This window comes from Phyllobates terribilis, unplaced genomic scaffold (assembly GCF_046119375.1).
Source record: "Phyllobates terribilis strain yellow unplaced genomic scaffold, ASM4611937v1 Scaffold_1__5_contigs__length_1240528914, whole genome shotgun sequence".
In the NCBI taxonomy this organism is placed as follows: domain Eukaryota; kingdom Metazoa; phylum Chordata; class Amphibia; order Anura; family Dendrobatidae; genus Phyllobates; species Phyllobates terribilis.
This window is the reverse complement of record NW_027362761.1, coordinates 451,782,216-451,799,277: the sequence shown is the minus strand read 5'-3', so window position 1 is coordinate 451,799,277 and position 17,062 is coordinate 451,782,216. Positions and strand designations below refer to the sequence as shown.

The 17,062-nt window shown below is 41.6% G+C and overlaps 1 protein-coding gene across 8 annotated transcripts in view; it reads right to left on the bottom strand.

The window, feature by feature from the left end:
* Positions 1–17,062, bottom strand: part of MCTP1 (multiple C2 and transmembrane domain containing 1) — a 1,157,412-nt gene that overhangs the window by 559,145 nt on the left and 581,205 nt on the right. The gene's annotated exons all lie outside the window — the stretch shown is intronic.

Below are 17,062 nucleotides of genomic sequence, written 5' to 3'. Positions count from 1 at the left end.
TGGGTCGCGGCTGCAGGAAGCCAGTGGCAGCAAGACTGCAGGGCCCTGGGCTGGGAGGTGGAGTGGTGCGAGGCAGGAGCCATTAATCTCCTGGTGGCAGGCTTCAGGAAAATGTCGGTGGTGCGAGGCAGGAGCGGAGTCCCCGCTGTGCACATCGATCTGCCGGCAGAGGCCTCAGGAAAATAGTGCTGGAGGGGGCGCATGCTTAGATTGAGCCGAGATCTAAATCTGCACATGCACCGGTGCCATTTTCCTGAAGTCACTGCTGGGAGATCAATGGCTCCTGTTTCACACCACCAGGACACCCCTTCCTCCCAGCCCAGGGCCAGCAGCATCGCCCCACTCCTGCCGCCGCCAGCTTCCTGCAGCGGTGACCCCGCCTCCTGTGACCCAGCTCCACCGCTGTCCGCCCCAAGTAAGCTACATTTGGACTATAACACGCAACCCAATTTTCCTCCCAAATTTGGGTGAGGGGGGTGAGAGTGAGTCTTATAGTTCGAAAAAAAATGGTAATATTACAGCTTATGGGTACTAAATTTTGGAAATGGGATGTTGATCCAGGTAACTAGTCTGATTGCCATAACTGGAATGAGAAAATCATTTTTCCAGTAACATCAACATGTTAGATTATAGGTTGAACTCGATGGACTTGTGTCTTCATTCACAACCCTAAATCTATGAAACTATAAATCTGGGATGTCATCAAAAATAAAAATATACAAAGCACTTTTATGAGCATCCTGAATAGATATTGGGTAGCTTTCAATGGATAGGAGTCAGTATTAATCCCTTTTCTTTTAAATTATTTATTAATTACCTTGTATGGGGCATACAATATTTGCTGAAGATATTAAGCTCTGAAAAGTAATCAACACAGAGGAGGATAATTTAATAATACAGATGGATTGGGGGAAGCTTTAGGCTTTGGCTGAGAAAAGGCAATTGAGGTTTAATATTGACAAATCTAAGGTCATGCAGTTGGGCCGAGGAAACAAAATGTACAACTTTATAACAGATGGTAAAACAATGGGTAAAACTCTCATTGAAAAAGACTTGTGTATATTGGTGGATAACAAACTCACGTTTAGTAACTTGTGGGAAGCAGCTGCTACCAGGGCAAATAAAATCATGGTATGCAGTAAAAGAGGCATAAATAGTACTAAGAAGAACAACGTTTTGCAATTAATTGAAAATAACAGAAAATGCTAAATATTAATGTACTGCAGGATGTAGCAGGCCCCGTGATAAAATGTGGAGGCAGCGATTGTAAAATGCTGATGAAAAAATACTCACACACCTACCATCCATAGAGGGGGGTTACTTATTATTGCATAGCTCCCAACCATCCCGGTTTCCCCCGACACGGCTCAGCTGTTCTCCCGGCTTCTACTTACCTCTCTCCGACGTTCTCATCGCTCGGTAGCATAAATTAAATTATAGATACACCTGCTCTTCCTCCTGTTATCAGGCTTACCCAGGACTCAAACTCACAATCACAGTTTCAACATGTGCTTAACAATACTCACAGGCTGTTTGCTCTAACCACTAAGCTACAGCTCACAACAATAAACATAGGAGAATATGGTTATCTTGACTCTACATTGCATTGACTCCAGATGCAGAGTATACATCTTCACAGAAATACATTGTATGTATAACAATGTATTTTTATTGTAGCTGTACACTGAGGTGAAGAAAAATATTTATCTTGTTCCTATAAGCCCATGCTACGTAATGACAGCGTTTTGGACACAGCTCACCTGTGCTGCGTCCAAAACGCTGTGTTGTACAATAGAAGCACAGTGGATAGATTTATAGAAATGCTATGCATACTGTGCTTCTATTTGATGCTGCGTAAACTCGACAGCGGCGCGGATTTTCAAACCACGGCATGTCAATTTCTGTTGCGGAGACGCTGGTCTCCACTATGAAGTTTCACACTAGAATGTCATTAGATGCGGTAACTCCACATGGTTCAGTGAACACATGCGGATTTACCTGCGTGATTATAATGCAGCGTTTTGGAAGCAGCGAGAATACGTTGTGTCCAAAACGCTGCTGTTCCTGATCGCAGTAATGTAGCCTAAAAGTAGTAAAAATAATAAGTAATTACAAAAAAAAATTTTCAGTATCTTCTCTGGTCTTGAACCCACAAGCTTCACACATTAAAGATAGAAGGGAGCTTTATTGTGCTGAGTAAGAAGCTCTAGTAGTCTAATGAAGAGAATTCCATGTACTTGATCTGTACTGCAGAATCTGACTAGGTAGATAGGAATATACTGCTGTGTACAATGTAAGTATTTTTATTCTACAGGAAGAATCAGGGTACAATACAGACCAAAAGTTTGGACACACCTTCTCATTTAAATATTTTTCTGTATTTTCATGACTATGAAAATTGTACATTCACACTGAAGGCATCAAAACTATGAATTAACACATGTGGAATTATATGCTTAACAAAAAAGTGTGAAACAACTGAAAATATGTCTTATATTCTAGGATCTTCAAAGTAGCCACCTTTTGCTTTGATGACTGCTTTGCACACTCTTGGCATTCTCTTGATGAGCTTCAAGAGGTAGTCACCGGAAATGGTTTTCACTTCACAGGTGTGCCCTGTCAGGTTTAATAAGTGGGATTTCTTGCCTTATAAATGGGGCTGGGACCATCAGTTGTGGTGTGCAGAAGTCAGGTGGATACACAGCTGATAGTCCTACTGAATAGACTGTTAAAATTTGTATTATGGCAAGAAAAAAGCAGCTAAGTAAAGAAAAACGAGTGGCCATCATTACTTTGACAAATGAAGGTCAGTCAGTGCGAAAAATTGGCCAAACTTTGAAAGTGTCCCCAAGTGCAGTTGCAAAAACCATCAAGCGCTACAAAGAAACTGGCTCACATGAGGACCGCCCCAGGAAAGGAAGACCAAGAGTCACCTCTGCTTCTGAGGATAAGTTTATCCGAGTCACCAGCTTCAGAAACCGCAGGTTAACAGCAGCTCAGATTAGAGACCATGTCAATGCCACACAGAGTTCTAGCAGCAGACACATCTCTTCAACAACTATTAAGAGGAGACTTGGTGCAGCAGGCCTTGATGGTAAAATAGCTGCTAGGAAACCACTGCTAAGGATAGGCAACAAGCAGAAAAGACTTGTTTGGGCTAAAGAACACAAGGAATGGACATTAGACCAGTGGAAATCTGTGCTTTGGTCTGATGAGTCCAAATTTGAAATCTTTGGTTCCAACCACCGTGTCTTTGTGAGACGCAGAAAAGGTGAACGGATGGACTCTACATGCCTGGTTCCCACCGTGAAGCATGGAGGAGGAGGTGTGATTGTGTGGGCGTGCTTTGCTGGTGACACTGTTGGGGATTTATTCAAAATTGAAGGCATACTGAACCAGCATGGCTACCACAGCAACTTGCAGCGGCATGCTATTCCATCCGGTTTGTGTTTAGTTGGACCATCATTTATTTTTCAACAGGACAATGACCCCAAACACACCTCCAGGCTGTGTAAGGGCTATTTGACTAAGAAGGAGAGTGATGGGGTGCTATGCCAGATGACTTGGCCTCCACAGTCACCAGACCTGAACCCAATCGAGATGGTTTGGGGTGAGCTGGACTGCAGAGTGAAGGCAAAAGGGCCAACAAGTGCTAAGCATCTCTGGGAACTCCTTCAAGATTGTTGGAAGACCATTTCCGGTGACTACCTCTTGAAGCTCATCAAGAGAATGCCAAGAGTGTGCAAAGCAGTCATCAAAGCAAAAGGTGGCTACTTTGAAGAACCTAGAATATAAGACATATTTTCAGTTGTTTCACACTTTTTTGTTAAGTATATAATTCCACATGTGTTAATTCATAGTTTTGATGCCTTCAGAGTGAATGTACAATTTTCATAGTTATGAAAATACAGAAAAATCTTTAAATGAGAAGGTGTGTCCAAACTTTTGGTCTGTACTGTATGTGCGCACGATGTGTACCAGCCTGTGGGCCCGACTGTCCAGAATAGCAGCCGGCGGCTTCCGCTCAATATGCAACTGAGCGGCGCCATTTTTTTTTTCATCTGCGGACTTTCCTCATAGAGGTTAGTCTATGGGGAAAGCCCGCATGCGGACTCGCAGGAGAAATTGACATGATGCAGTCTGGAAAGACACGCCGCATGTCAGTTTCCGCAGGTGACAACTCCTCTTGACAGGGGAGAAAGAAATAGTAAATGGGCGTGGTTGCGGTGTGGCCAAAATTTTCCGCGTCACGCTATGCTCGCCGCATGATGTGTCCCTCTTTATCTTCTTCAAAGGTTAGGAGGTATGTTATTGTAGATGCACACAGATGAGGCTTACATAAGGGGCCAGTAGCAGTCACACAAATTCATTTAGTGTTGACTTACAGCTTACTGGTGAGGCCCATATGATCAGATCAGGCTTGTCGTTCAGCACTATATACAGTGCTGTGCAAATTAATTGGGACAAAGCCAAAAAAACATATTTTTGAATATTTAATAATAAAATGTTATAATGCACTGTTACATACTAATTTTAGTAAGAAATATGTCCTCCTTTAGCAGATATGAGATTTTCAATGTGTTTTGGCATTGATTCTACCAAGTTTTTGCATAAATTCTTCAATTCTTCATCATGGAACCACACTTGTATGGCACTGTTTATCATGCGTTCTTTGGTCCTGCAGTCCATTTTGCCAAGACGTCTCTTCACAATGCTCCACAAATTTTCTATAGGATTTAAGTCTGGTGAATTGCCAGGCCAGTCCAGCACTTTTACTTTATTTTCTTCCAGGAATTTCTTCACACACTTGGAATTGTGGCATGGAGAAAAAGTACACTAAACCACTCCTCACAGAAACAAGCTCTCAACTGAAGCTGAGGGGGCAGCTAGTTGTTATTTTCTGACTAAAACCAGTCAAACCACATTTTGTTACTCACGGTTGTACACTCACACCTGTTCAAAAAAGTTAAAACTTCCTGCAGTACATGTAATGTGACTAGCCATTGGTACATGTGGCTGCTTTTTTCTGTTATGTATTTTGAATTTGATGTCCTTATGAGTGAATTGCTTTTCATTTTAGTTTTCTGACTCTCTGACTCGCAAGATAAGGAGGACCCTTGACATGGGTTGGAGGTAGACGTATTTTGGCCTCTTCACTATACGCTAGGACTGGCTGCGTTCAGGCGGGAGTTTACTGTGCATCATATGGTTGCAATGGCGACTCGACTTTATGACGTGCTGTGGGCTCCGGCCTGGACGCGGTCGGGAGTCCTAGTTTATACTGAAGAGACCGGAGATGTGGCGTGCAATGGCGGAAAAAGAGAGATAATTTTGCCTCTATACAGGTAATTAATGTATATACTTAGAACTGCGAACTAGATCAGATGAAAAGAACAATCAAGATTGTCAAAGGTGTTATTCACATATAGGGACATTTTTTAGTGATATGCATATGTATTTGTTTCTTAAAATAATTTTTGCACTTGGGTGTCATTTAAAATGTTGCATCGTTTGACGTTTATAGGCACTTTGTTCCCCTGCACATTCAACTTTGCTGTAGTCATAAATCTTCTGAGAGAAGCTCAGAAAAAGACATCTAAAAAACTTGCAAACTTCCCATCAGATCATTGTAGCGAGCTAACTGACAGATTCTCAGTTAACTCACGCTGCCACCAGCAACAGTCAGTGCCATATGTGGAGTCAGGGAGGAATTTTCCCCCCAATATGGGCCAATTAGCATCCGCCTCATGAGGTTTTTGCCTTTTCTTGGTTAACATGTTAGATTATATTTGATGGACTCATGCGAGTGAGTTCCATGTGCGGATGCAAAACTGGTAAGGTATTTGTCAGCTTGATCTTTTTTTACCGGTAAAATTATGGAATTATATAAATACAATTCATATATGACCTGGATCATTAATTTACAAGCAACCATAAGTACAAATCAATCCAAACTTTAGAGTGCTTAATGGATGGCTGAATCCGCCTTGGTAATGAATTTTAAATTCCGCCACGTAGAGGTCATGTAGAAGTTTTCATCCATCACATTGTTTTTTTTTGCCAGATCTCTTGCTGCTTGCTGTCTTAATAATTAACCTTTGGGGGCAGGGGGTGGCAGAGATGGCCACATGTTTATATCACTACACACATTCACTTTAACATTGTGCTTGAAAGAACCTTTGTAAAAGTTTAGTTTCACCCCCCCCCCCCAAAAAAAAAAATCCATCTCCATCTGCTTCTATTGTACAGCTCTTTGAGCTGTCAAGCAACCTATCTCATTCCCGCCACGACACAATATGTTTCCTTTGTTTGTGCTGAACAATACATAAAAGCACAATCGTTTTGTTATCACCTCGGCTACTTCCACTATAAAGATATTTCTAAAATTCTCAGGCTAATGCCGATCAGGTTTAGGACCATATGAACATGTCTGACAAAAGATACCTATTTCAGCTGACTTTTTTTCTCCTACAACATCAGCAAAAAATGTAAAAATTTTGTTATGTTTCACCCAAATCCTAATACAGCTTTCAATCATAACCAAGTGCCTCTTCTCTTCAAAGTTGTGCTAATGTGAAAGGGTAGCTGGCTTCACCCTTTGTATGGGGCAGCGCTCCTGCAGTTCACATTCTCCATGGCAGCCATTGAGGATATAAGCATTTGATTGGCACTCCTTAGATTTGTGCACCGATTAAACACCGCAGCTCTGACCTGCAAACGCTGTGAAGATGAAAAGCTGTGCAATAACGAATCAGACATTGATACGATGCTGGCAACATGCTCTCGTTAGCCCAGACATAGAAATATACCAAGTACGTCAAGAGATATGACAATGCCAACGATGACTAAAGAAAGAAGAAAATTCCAAGTAATACCAAAGCATTTTCTTCTTAATAATAAAGAAATTCAAAGCTACGAGAGCAGAGATACAGAATTTTGCTTTTGAGACTTTCTTTGAACTGGGTTGCACCTTTATTCTGTGAGCCAGAAACTACTTTTTCTTAATGTTTAAAGGGAGAAATCAGTTTTGTGGATTATGGCTGCAAAGACCAAACATCAAACGTGTACACACATTGTGTGATACCTAAATTACCAATCTGGTGGCCAAGAAAAGCTCATGGAGGCCACAACAATTAGGGCACAGTTATGTTTCTCTGAAACATCACATCTATACCAGCTGCTTTATCTACATACTAACAAAGATATCTACATGCATACCTCATCATTACTGCTACATACAGTCTTTTATATATGGTTCTCTCCATACGAGACACAATCAATGTACACATATTGTCAGTAGAGACAAATGAGGAATCAAACTATGACAACCTTCTACAATCATTTTCAATTCTCTTTTTATAAAAGCTAATACATCTTACCCATACTGATACATTGTAGCCAGGCCCAGCGTCAGCACCCGGCGCACCCGGGCAAGTGCCGGGGCCCTGAGCAAGCAGGGGGGCCCACTCACCGTCGGGCACCCCGGTGAGCTATGGGACCCGTGAGCGGTGCAGTGTGCAGTGCCAGCGTCCGCCACCTCCCCCCCCCCCCCCCGCTCGCTCAGGGCCCTGGCACTTGCCCGGGTGCGCCAGGTGCCGACGCCGGGCCTAGCTACAATGTAGCCGCAGCACAATACTTACCTCTCCCCGTGCCTCCGCAGCAGGTCCAGTCTCTTCCGCAGCTGCTGCACTGTGACGTCTCAGATCAGAGGGCGCAGTGACGTCTTTACACCATGCCCTCTCCTGAAGCGTCACAGGCAGCGCAGAGCGGGAAGATGCTGGCGATGCGGCTGGGGAGCCCAGAGCAGCCATAGCAGGTGAGAAGTGAGGTGAGTATTTGATTATTTTTTTTGTATGTATGGAGGCATGGGGTACTATATGGGGGGAGTGATATCCTGCATGAGGCATTATATGGAGTGGAGTGACATCCTGCATGGGGCATTGTATGAGGGGGAGTGACATCCTGCATGGGGCATTATATGGGGGGGGAAGTGACATCCTGCATGGGGCATTATATGGGGGGGGAAGTGACATCCTGCATGGGGCATTATATGGGGGGGAGTGACATCAATACGAGCTGTGGCAAGGTTTGCTGTGTCTGTCAGCGTAGTGTCCAGAGGCTGGAGGAGCTACCAGGAGACAGGCCAGTACACAAGGAGACGTGGAGGGGGCCGTAGGACGGCAACAACCCAGCAGCAGGACCGCTACCTCTGCCTTTGTGTAAGGAGGAACAGGAGGAGCACTGCCAGAGCCCTGCAAAATGACCTCCAGCAGGCCACAAATGTGCATGTGTCGGCACAAACGGTTAGAATCCAACTCCATGTGGGTGGTATGAGGGCCCGACGTCCACAGATGGGGGTTGTGCTCACAGCCCAACACCGTGCAGGACGCTTGGCATTTGTCACAGAACACCAGGATTGGCAAAGTCGCCACTGACGCTCTGTGCTCTTCACAGACGAAAGCAGGTTCACACTGAGCACATGTGACAGACGTGACAGAGTCTGGAGACGCCGTGGAGAGTGATCTTCTGCCTGCGACATCCTTCAGCATGACCGGTTTGGCAGTGGGTTAGTAATGGTGTGGGGTGGCATTTCTTTGGAGGGCCGAACAGCCCTCCATGTGCTTGCCAGAGGTAGCCTAACTGCCATATGCCATATGCTGGTGCAGTTGGCCCTGGGTTCCTCCTAATGCAGGACAATGCAAGACCTCGTGTGGCTGGAGTGTGTCAGCAGTTCCTGCAAGATGAAGGCATTGAAGCTATGGACTGGCCCGCCCGTTCCCCAGACCTGAATCCAATTGAGCACATCTGGGACATCATGTCTCGCTCCATCCACCAATGTCACTTTGCACCACAGACTGTCCAGGAGTTGGCGGATGCTTTAGTCCAGGTCTGGGAGGAGATCCCACAGGAGACCATCCACAACCTCATCAGGAGCATGCCCAGGCATTGTAGGGAGGTCATACAGGCACGTGGAGGCCACACACAATCCTGAGCCTCATTTTGACTTGTTTTAAGGACATATCAAAGTTGGATCAGCCTGCAGTGTGTTTGTCCACTTTAATTTTGGGGGTGACTCCAAATCCAGGCCTCCATTTGTTAATAAATTTGATTTCCATTGTTGATTTTTGTGTGATTTTGTTGTCAGCGCATTCAACTTTGTACAGAACAAAGTATTCAATGAGAATATTTCATTCATTCAGATCTAGGATGTCTTATTTGAGTGTTCCCTTTATTTTTTTGAGCAGTGTATATACACTACTATACCAGGAAAGGAACTATAACATTTTTAAAATGCTCTAAGAGAGATTTACTCTGATAGTCCCTCCAGTTTGACAATTGACACAGACATGAGTCAATTTGATAAAGATCCAGTCGATATTAGTTCTGGCCGGTTGGAGTCAGCGGCCAAAGGCAAACAGTTATGTAAACCAGGGCTGTGGCGTCGGAGTGATGGAGTCAGAGTTGGTGTCCATTTTGATGGAGTCGAAGTCGGTATAAAATGGACCAACTCTGACTCCTAAAATATAAAATAAATTGGGTACAGTAGTTCAGTGTAGGAAATTTTGTCATAAGAATTTGGTAAAGTTATGAAATGTTCTATAACTGTCTGTTCTGTTCCTTATCTAAGGGTCTCGGCTTTTAGTTTAGATGAGGCTGTGCTACGCTTTATGTACATGCTCAGCAGTGAGGCACGGCTGTGGAGTCGGAGTCTTGGAGTTAAAGTTGGAGTCAGGGAAATTGAGGAGTCGAAGTCGGCGGTTTGGCTTACCGACGCCACAGCCCTGATGTAAGCCTGCATTCTTTTTTTAAAAAAAGCATATTGATGAGGTAATATTAACCTCTTGATAGGGTGTTTAACTGTGAAAGTTAAGATGTCCTGAAATTAGAGGATCTGATGGAGTTAGCTTCGTTGTGCAGATCCTCTGTAATTAGTGCTAGAGATCAACTAATTCAGAATAAATGGATCCATAAAATGTATGAGATTGCAAGTAACGAAAAAAACTGTTCGGCAACGTATATACCAGGTGAAGTAAAGGGTGAGGAATGCTTTCTTACATAATGATATTGGAATGCCTAGTGATTCAAGTCTTTTGGTCTGGGGTCGAGATTTTTCTAAATACAAAAATGTGATTTCAAGGGATATACTCCCTTGTAAATAAACTACTGAGTCTGGTAAGAGAGCTGATTCCCACTAAATATGGCAGCATTTTGTACAGACTTCTAATATTTTATGCCATACTTCTATACTTAACTCTACAAAACTTCAAAGGTCCCCTCCATTCAGCACTGGGCAAAACTAGTGGAAGTGTCCCTACCCATAACATATGCAGCTATGAGGACTCCAGATAGATTTCTTCAAATATGGGACCCGTGGCTTTATGCTCAAATAGCCATTTCCTCACTTCCAAACTAGAACAGATAATCTTTCATATATTAAGCATGAATTAATGAGTTTTCTAGGTAGACAAAGATGTCAAAACATGCACTGTCAACTCTTTGTGTATTTCTTTTATATACACAATGTTGACTGACTGGTTTAGCGAATGCCTGTCTGTATGGAGAATTCTGTTTTCTCAGATATACTTTATTCATATGTAAATATGTTCTACCTGTATAGTGAATGCCTCCGCATTGTTGTAATATTACTGAAATACGATTACTTTAAAAAGCAAAATTAAAAACTATTTAAAAAATTAAGGAGCTACTGTACACTTGTAAGGAGATACAGCATAGAGCTCCTTCATGTTCTCCAGAGAACTTTATACCACCCTTACGTAACATTTCAGAATGGCTACTACACTATATCAGCTCACGTAAAATATTTGTTTTGATAACGTTATCTTACAGCTTGCGCACTATTTAGATATAGGAAATACAGTTGAAGTCATTGTAGACTGTGAGCCCTAGCAGGCAGGGCCCTCTCTCCTCCTGGTCCAGTTGGTGTCTTGTATTGTTCAAGACTATTGTACTTGTTTTTTATTATAAATACCCCTTTTTCACATGTAAAGCGCCATGGAATAAATGGCGCTATGATAATAATAAATAATAATAATAATAATAATAAAGGCCCACATACACAATAGACTAACATCGGCCGAACTCGTCAACATCAACTTATTTGGCAGACAGACTAACGTATATGAGGGCCTCTCGAATGTCCCCCAACAAATGATGTAAATAAATTTCAGACTGATCCTTTTATTTTCTAAGCTGCCACAAGGTGATATCCCTCTTAGAGAACACAGGCGCGCTCATCAGAGTGAGTGCTTTTATGAATGGACTTGTCAGCGGAAGTAGTTGTTGGCCGAACCACAGTTTTGGCAACAGCTATCAAAAGTGCACTTAAGTTTACATACATATTAGCAACATTCATCAAAATAGTTTCCCTCTGTTAGGTCAGTTAGAATAAGTACAAAATTCCAAATATGTAAAATGTAAGAATGAAATAGCAATATAAAATGTCACAGAGTTTACATGCACATGGTTGGTACTTCATAGCGTTACTCTTAAATTGTCTAGCATGGGACAAATGTTTCGGCAAGTATTCCACAAACTTCTTAAGGTAAGTTGCTGGAAATTTGGCCCAGTTCTCCTTACAGAATTGTTGGAACTGATTAAGGTTTGTAGACTTCCTTGCTCACAAAGAATTATTCAGTCCTGCCCATACATTTTCTATGGGATTGAGGTCAGGGCTTTGTGATGGTATACATGAATACATGATGATGGTCGTTATGGCTGAACAGGTTACATTTTTGATTCTTCAGACCAGCTGACAATAATGCTATAATGCAAAAAGGAAAGATCTTTGTCTCCATGGCAGTTGTAATCTGTAACGTTTTGGTTTTTTTTATGGCGATTTTGGAGCAGTGGCCACTTTCTTGCTGGGTGGACTTTCAGGTCTTGTTGATATAGGGCATTTCAAGTTATGCCAATATAGCGCATGTATTAATATTGGTCCAGATACTTTTGTACTGTTTCCTCCAGCATCTTCACAAGGTATTTTGCTGTTACTCTTGGATGGATTTGTACTTTTTGCACCAAAGTACGTTCATGTCTATGTGACTGAATGCTGTATCCTTCCTATCATGACTCTGTAGTCCCATAGTGTATAAACATGCAAATGTTTGTATGAACAGATGAATATGGTACCTTCACGCATTTAAAAATTGCTCCTAAGGATGAACCAGACTTGTCTACAACTTTTTTCCTGATGTCTTACCTGATTTGTTTTGATTTTTCTATGATATCAAGCAAAGAGGCATGTTCGCTGTGAAGGAATACTTACAGAGCTGTACCTCCAATTAAAGAGGTTGTTCACTACTAGGACAACCCCTTCTTAATCTAAATTTTTGGCCCGATGAACAAAAAAAAAGCTTATACTCACCTCCCGTGCAAGCACCGTTCCAACAGTGTCGGCACTCGCGGTCCTGAGCTCTGGTGCGGTGGAATGACACGTGGTGCCTGGCGCCCAATTTGCGCTAGCGTCACTGTCCCCGCCTTTGGACATTTTGAACATAAAAAAGAAGTGAGGGCTGCAGCTGATCTCTTACTTCCTCTTCATGTTCAAAACGTCCGAAGGCGAGTACAGTGACGCTAGCGCAAATTGGGCGCCAGGCTCAAGTGTCATAACAAGGGCAAGAGTGCCCCTGAACCGTGAGTGCTTACACCACTGGAACGGCGCCGGCACGGGAGGTGAGTATAAGCTTTTTTATTTTATCGGGGCCAAACATTTAGATCAAGAAGGGGTTGTCCTAGCAGTGGACAACCCCTTTAACTGAAAAGATGTTAATTAGCCTATCAGAAGCTTCTAAAGCCATGACATAGTTTATTTTACATTTTTCAAGCGACTGTATTTAAATATAATCAACTAGGCATCCCAAACATCATGGTAATATTAGGGTTTATTAACCGGAAATTTGTTGCAGAGATAAAAAGGAGTTTTAATGGATTAAACTTAAGGATATGTAAACTTATGCATTTAACTGATATAAGTATATATCTGTCTATACTTTAACATCAAAAAGCTACTCTAAATAATTTTGAAACTAAAAATGTAAAAGTATAAGATCCACATTTTAGTAGTCTAATGAAAATTGAAACAAAATACTCACAAAGTTGGGGAGTCTCTTTCTCTGGAGACCCTGACACATCTATATATATTGCACAAACCGCTTATAGATCTCAATGAGAATTATGGTTAAATAACGGAAAAATTTAAGTTTTTCTGCGCTTACTGGGGTAACGACAATCCACTAGTTGAAGTGAGATGCAGGTTTACTCTCAATGCGCTTCAGGACACCCATACATAAGAACCATGTGTGGGTGTCCTGAAAAAGGTGTGACTTGGTGTGACTTTGAAACAATAAACCTGCATCTCACTTCTACTAGTGGATTGTCCTCACTCCAGTAAGCACAGGAAAACTTCCATTTTCCCCTTATTTAATCCTGGCAATTCATGGAAGCTGCAGCATCTGAATTATGGGCTTTTTAGATGTAGTGTCTCACACAAACCTAAAAAGGTGAGCGGTACTGCCTTTTCCTTTTAATCTATCAACGTGGATAAGACCTTATTGTACTTTTGTATTTTTTATCAATGAGAACTATGTAATTCCTCATTCCACCTGTGATGGTGCTGCAGGAGAATTAAACACTTATTGCTAGGCTACTCTACAGATTGCAGCGGACGGCTCTGTTCCTCAGGAGTGGGACGTGTTTAACATTGTATCATCTGGGGCCCTTTCAAAAAAGGATTTCCATAATAGACAACCACTATGAAACAATATTATTGTTCATTCCAAGAGCATTAGTTATTCCAGCACGCATGCTACAAATACAGAATTTAGCTGAATTTGCAAATGTCTTGTGGACAGGGTGCATCCCAAAGCATTTATACGGGAGGAATTTGCATACTGAAAAGCTAAATTATTCTTCCATGTGTCATTAATATGTGTCTGAGGGTCTACATGCTTAAAAATTTGGGGCATTTCTAATGAATGCAGAAGCGCTGACCTTTATTGCTTCAGGACAGTAATACCCTGTAACTGACAAAGTTAGATTTTAATTTATCTGCATTAGTGCTATCCTAAAGACAATACTTATCAGAAATTGCTGGTAAGAAATATTAAGGTATAAGATGATTCAGATAAATGGCTCAATTAATTGAATTGAAGCAGACTCCATAGCACTGAACCAGAGCTGTGAGCTCTTTATTAAAAGCACTGTTCTGTAGCCCATAACCTTGTTCCTTGACTCCTCTCTAGTTTCCAATTTAAACAAGTCCCCATGCGACCTGCTCTAAAGGCCTTTGTCTCCCTGTCATTGTTAAAAGAGCCGAGGCATCCTGGAAGTGTGAAATCAGAACTCATGAGTTGAACGGTTCCCCCGGGAATGCTGTACTGCTCAGAAGGTCAAAGTCATGGGCTGGACCATCTAAAAGTGTCTGATCGCCAGTCTGTGACACAGCGGGTGGGGGGCAAAGGAGCTAGAACTGAACACATCTTAATTAAAGCCCGCAGACAGCAAAACAGACTGTTTTTAAGTGGGCTGTCAAGAAGGACTTCGATGTAACCCTGTTAATGAATGTGAATCTACTAAATGTTAAACCATAAGCTAATAGGGATGTTCATCAGATAATTGTTAAAACAGCAAAATATCCACTGCAGCTATGTCTTTATTTCATATTACATTCAGATTTCATGCTCTATTTCTTTTTAGGTTTATGCGCTTTCCATGGGTTTAGAAATATCTATCGTAACAAAGTATCTCGAAGAGGACCACAACTGTAGAAACAAAGCACTCTAGAATCTTCTGGGGATCTGAAAAAAGTGCAGAGATCTTCTGAAAAGTCATCTGAACCTACTTTTATTATCTAATCTGATATGTGCCAGCAGATTGACCCCTAACGGTAGTTATCGGGGGATGAGCAATCAAACATGTTGGATTTCAATGTTCAAAATCATTTAAAACTCGATACTGCAGAAAAGACAATAAAGACTGTAAAAGTTAGTTTAACATAACTGTGGGAGAAGTATATTTAGTGATCAGTACAGGTGGAACCAGGTTAAAACTGGTTATGAGCATGTCATATTTGTTGAGAGATCCAAAACCATGTGGGATCTATCTGCAATATCATATCCCAATATAGACATTTGGCTGCTTACACAAAAGTTGGTTGGATCTGGCAACAAATACCTCATGCGCATGGCCAGCACAACCTATGCAGGTTGAGCATATACCACCATCTCACAAACTTAGCGATTTTAACTTTGACCATCAGTTAGTATTGCACATAAACTATCGTCAACATGAGATTAGAATTGATATCTGTTTGGTTGACACTATACTATTGATGCATACCACCAAGCACTTGCTGGTATTAGATTACTCTCCATTCTCCAGAGATATAATATCTATGATATTATACTATAAACAAATACATTTTTTTGTTCAAATATTTTTATTGAATTTTAATAGTATAAGAAAACAATAGAACAAATTAACCCCAACAGCCCCTCGTGCATGGGAGATAATTTCTGTCATTTTGTGTTTACATCACTTCATCGGGCCAGCATTCTTTTTCAATATTAAAAAGGAAATCTTAATAAAACAGTATACGATCTTTAACTAGATGGAAGGGGGCAAGCCCCGACTCATCGAGACATTGAGCCCATAAAGCCTCATGTATACCAATTGTATGTCTCTTATGATGAATACCTTTCTCCATGGAAATAAGCCAATTGACTGTCAACAAATTCTATTGACTAGTACTAGGGACATACAAAGATGTAGGATTGGACTTCTTGAGTGTGATTGGATCAGCTGACCCTCTTGTCCATTAAAGGTAGATAGCTAGACAGTTTCCTATTCCCTAACCTTGATCTTGTCGTACATATATGGCTTTTTCTAATCTTGTCCCCAGATTGAAGCCTATAGAGTAAACACTAGTGATGAGCGAGCGTGCTCGTTTAACCCGTTTACCGAGTATGCTCAGGTGGTTACCGATTATGTTCGGCGTGCTCGTATATCATATTCAAATCCCTGCGTCTGCATGATTAACAGCAGTAAGACAGCCTCAACACATGTGAGGATTCCTTAACAAACAGGCAATCCCTGCATGTGTTGAGCCTGTCTTACAGCTGTAAATCATGCAGACGCAGGGACTCGAACATAACATACGAGCACACCGAAGCTACTCGGTAAGCACCCGAGCATGCTCGGTGAAAGGGTTAAACGAGCATGCTCACTCTTCACTAGAGAACACTATTTGGAGTTTGCTGTTATTATGGAGAACAAGCTGACACCAGAAATGGAATACCAAAAAGTATGAACCATGCTCAAAACCCTAGATAGGACATAGTTGATTGAGCCAAGAGTCAAACCACAGTAACAGAATAGGCAAAGTTTGGACAGAACAGAGAGGCACAGCAGAGAGTACAACAAGCTAGAAACATGGAGTGAAAACAAGCCAAAAGTCATCATCAGAGAATCCATACAAATTAACAGGCAACCTGAACTTTAGTTAAGCAAGATATTCATGCAAGACAAAGATCTGCTCCTAAATTGTCCCTTCTCCCTATGCGGCTGACGTCATTAGCTTGATGGCAAAATACCTGAGTAAATAATAAAAGTTCCACCTTGTCATCCAAATTGCACCAGCCCAACTATGCAGTTCTTAAGATTTAGACACGCAAGTCATTTTGCCATTTTTAATGCTGTAAAGTCCCCTACTGTTATATACATGACGGGAATATTTCACCTGTTATTCCATACAAACAGATCAGGATAGGGATTAACAAATATTAGTCCTTGGAGGGGGCCATGGTATATCTGCAGATACCTGACATAATTATTCTACATATTTCATGAAGACATGAATTTAATTAATCTGTCTACCACCATCTCTAACAAACCTGCAAAAACACCAGTGGAAACGTGTCACTATTTCTTCTGTCATTATGGTATTGTATGTGCCCCAGAAGTAAAATCTAACAAATACATGTCATCACAACTAAACGTTTCACTCATATATTTTCCTTATTTAATTAACAGCTGCTTGGAGAGT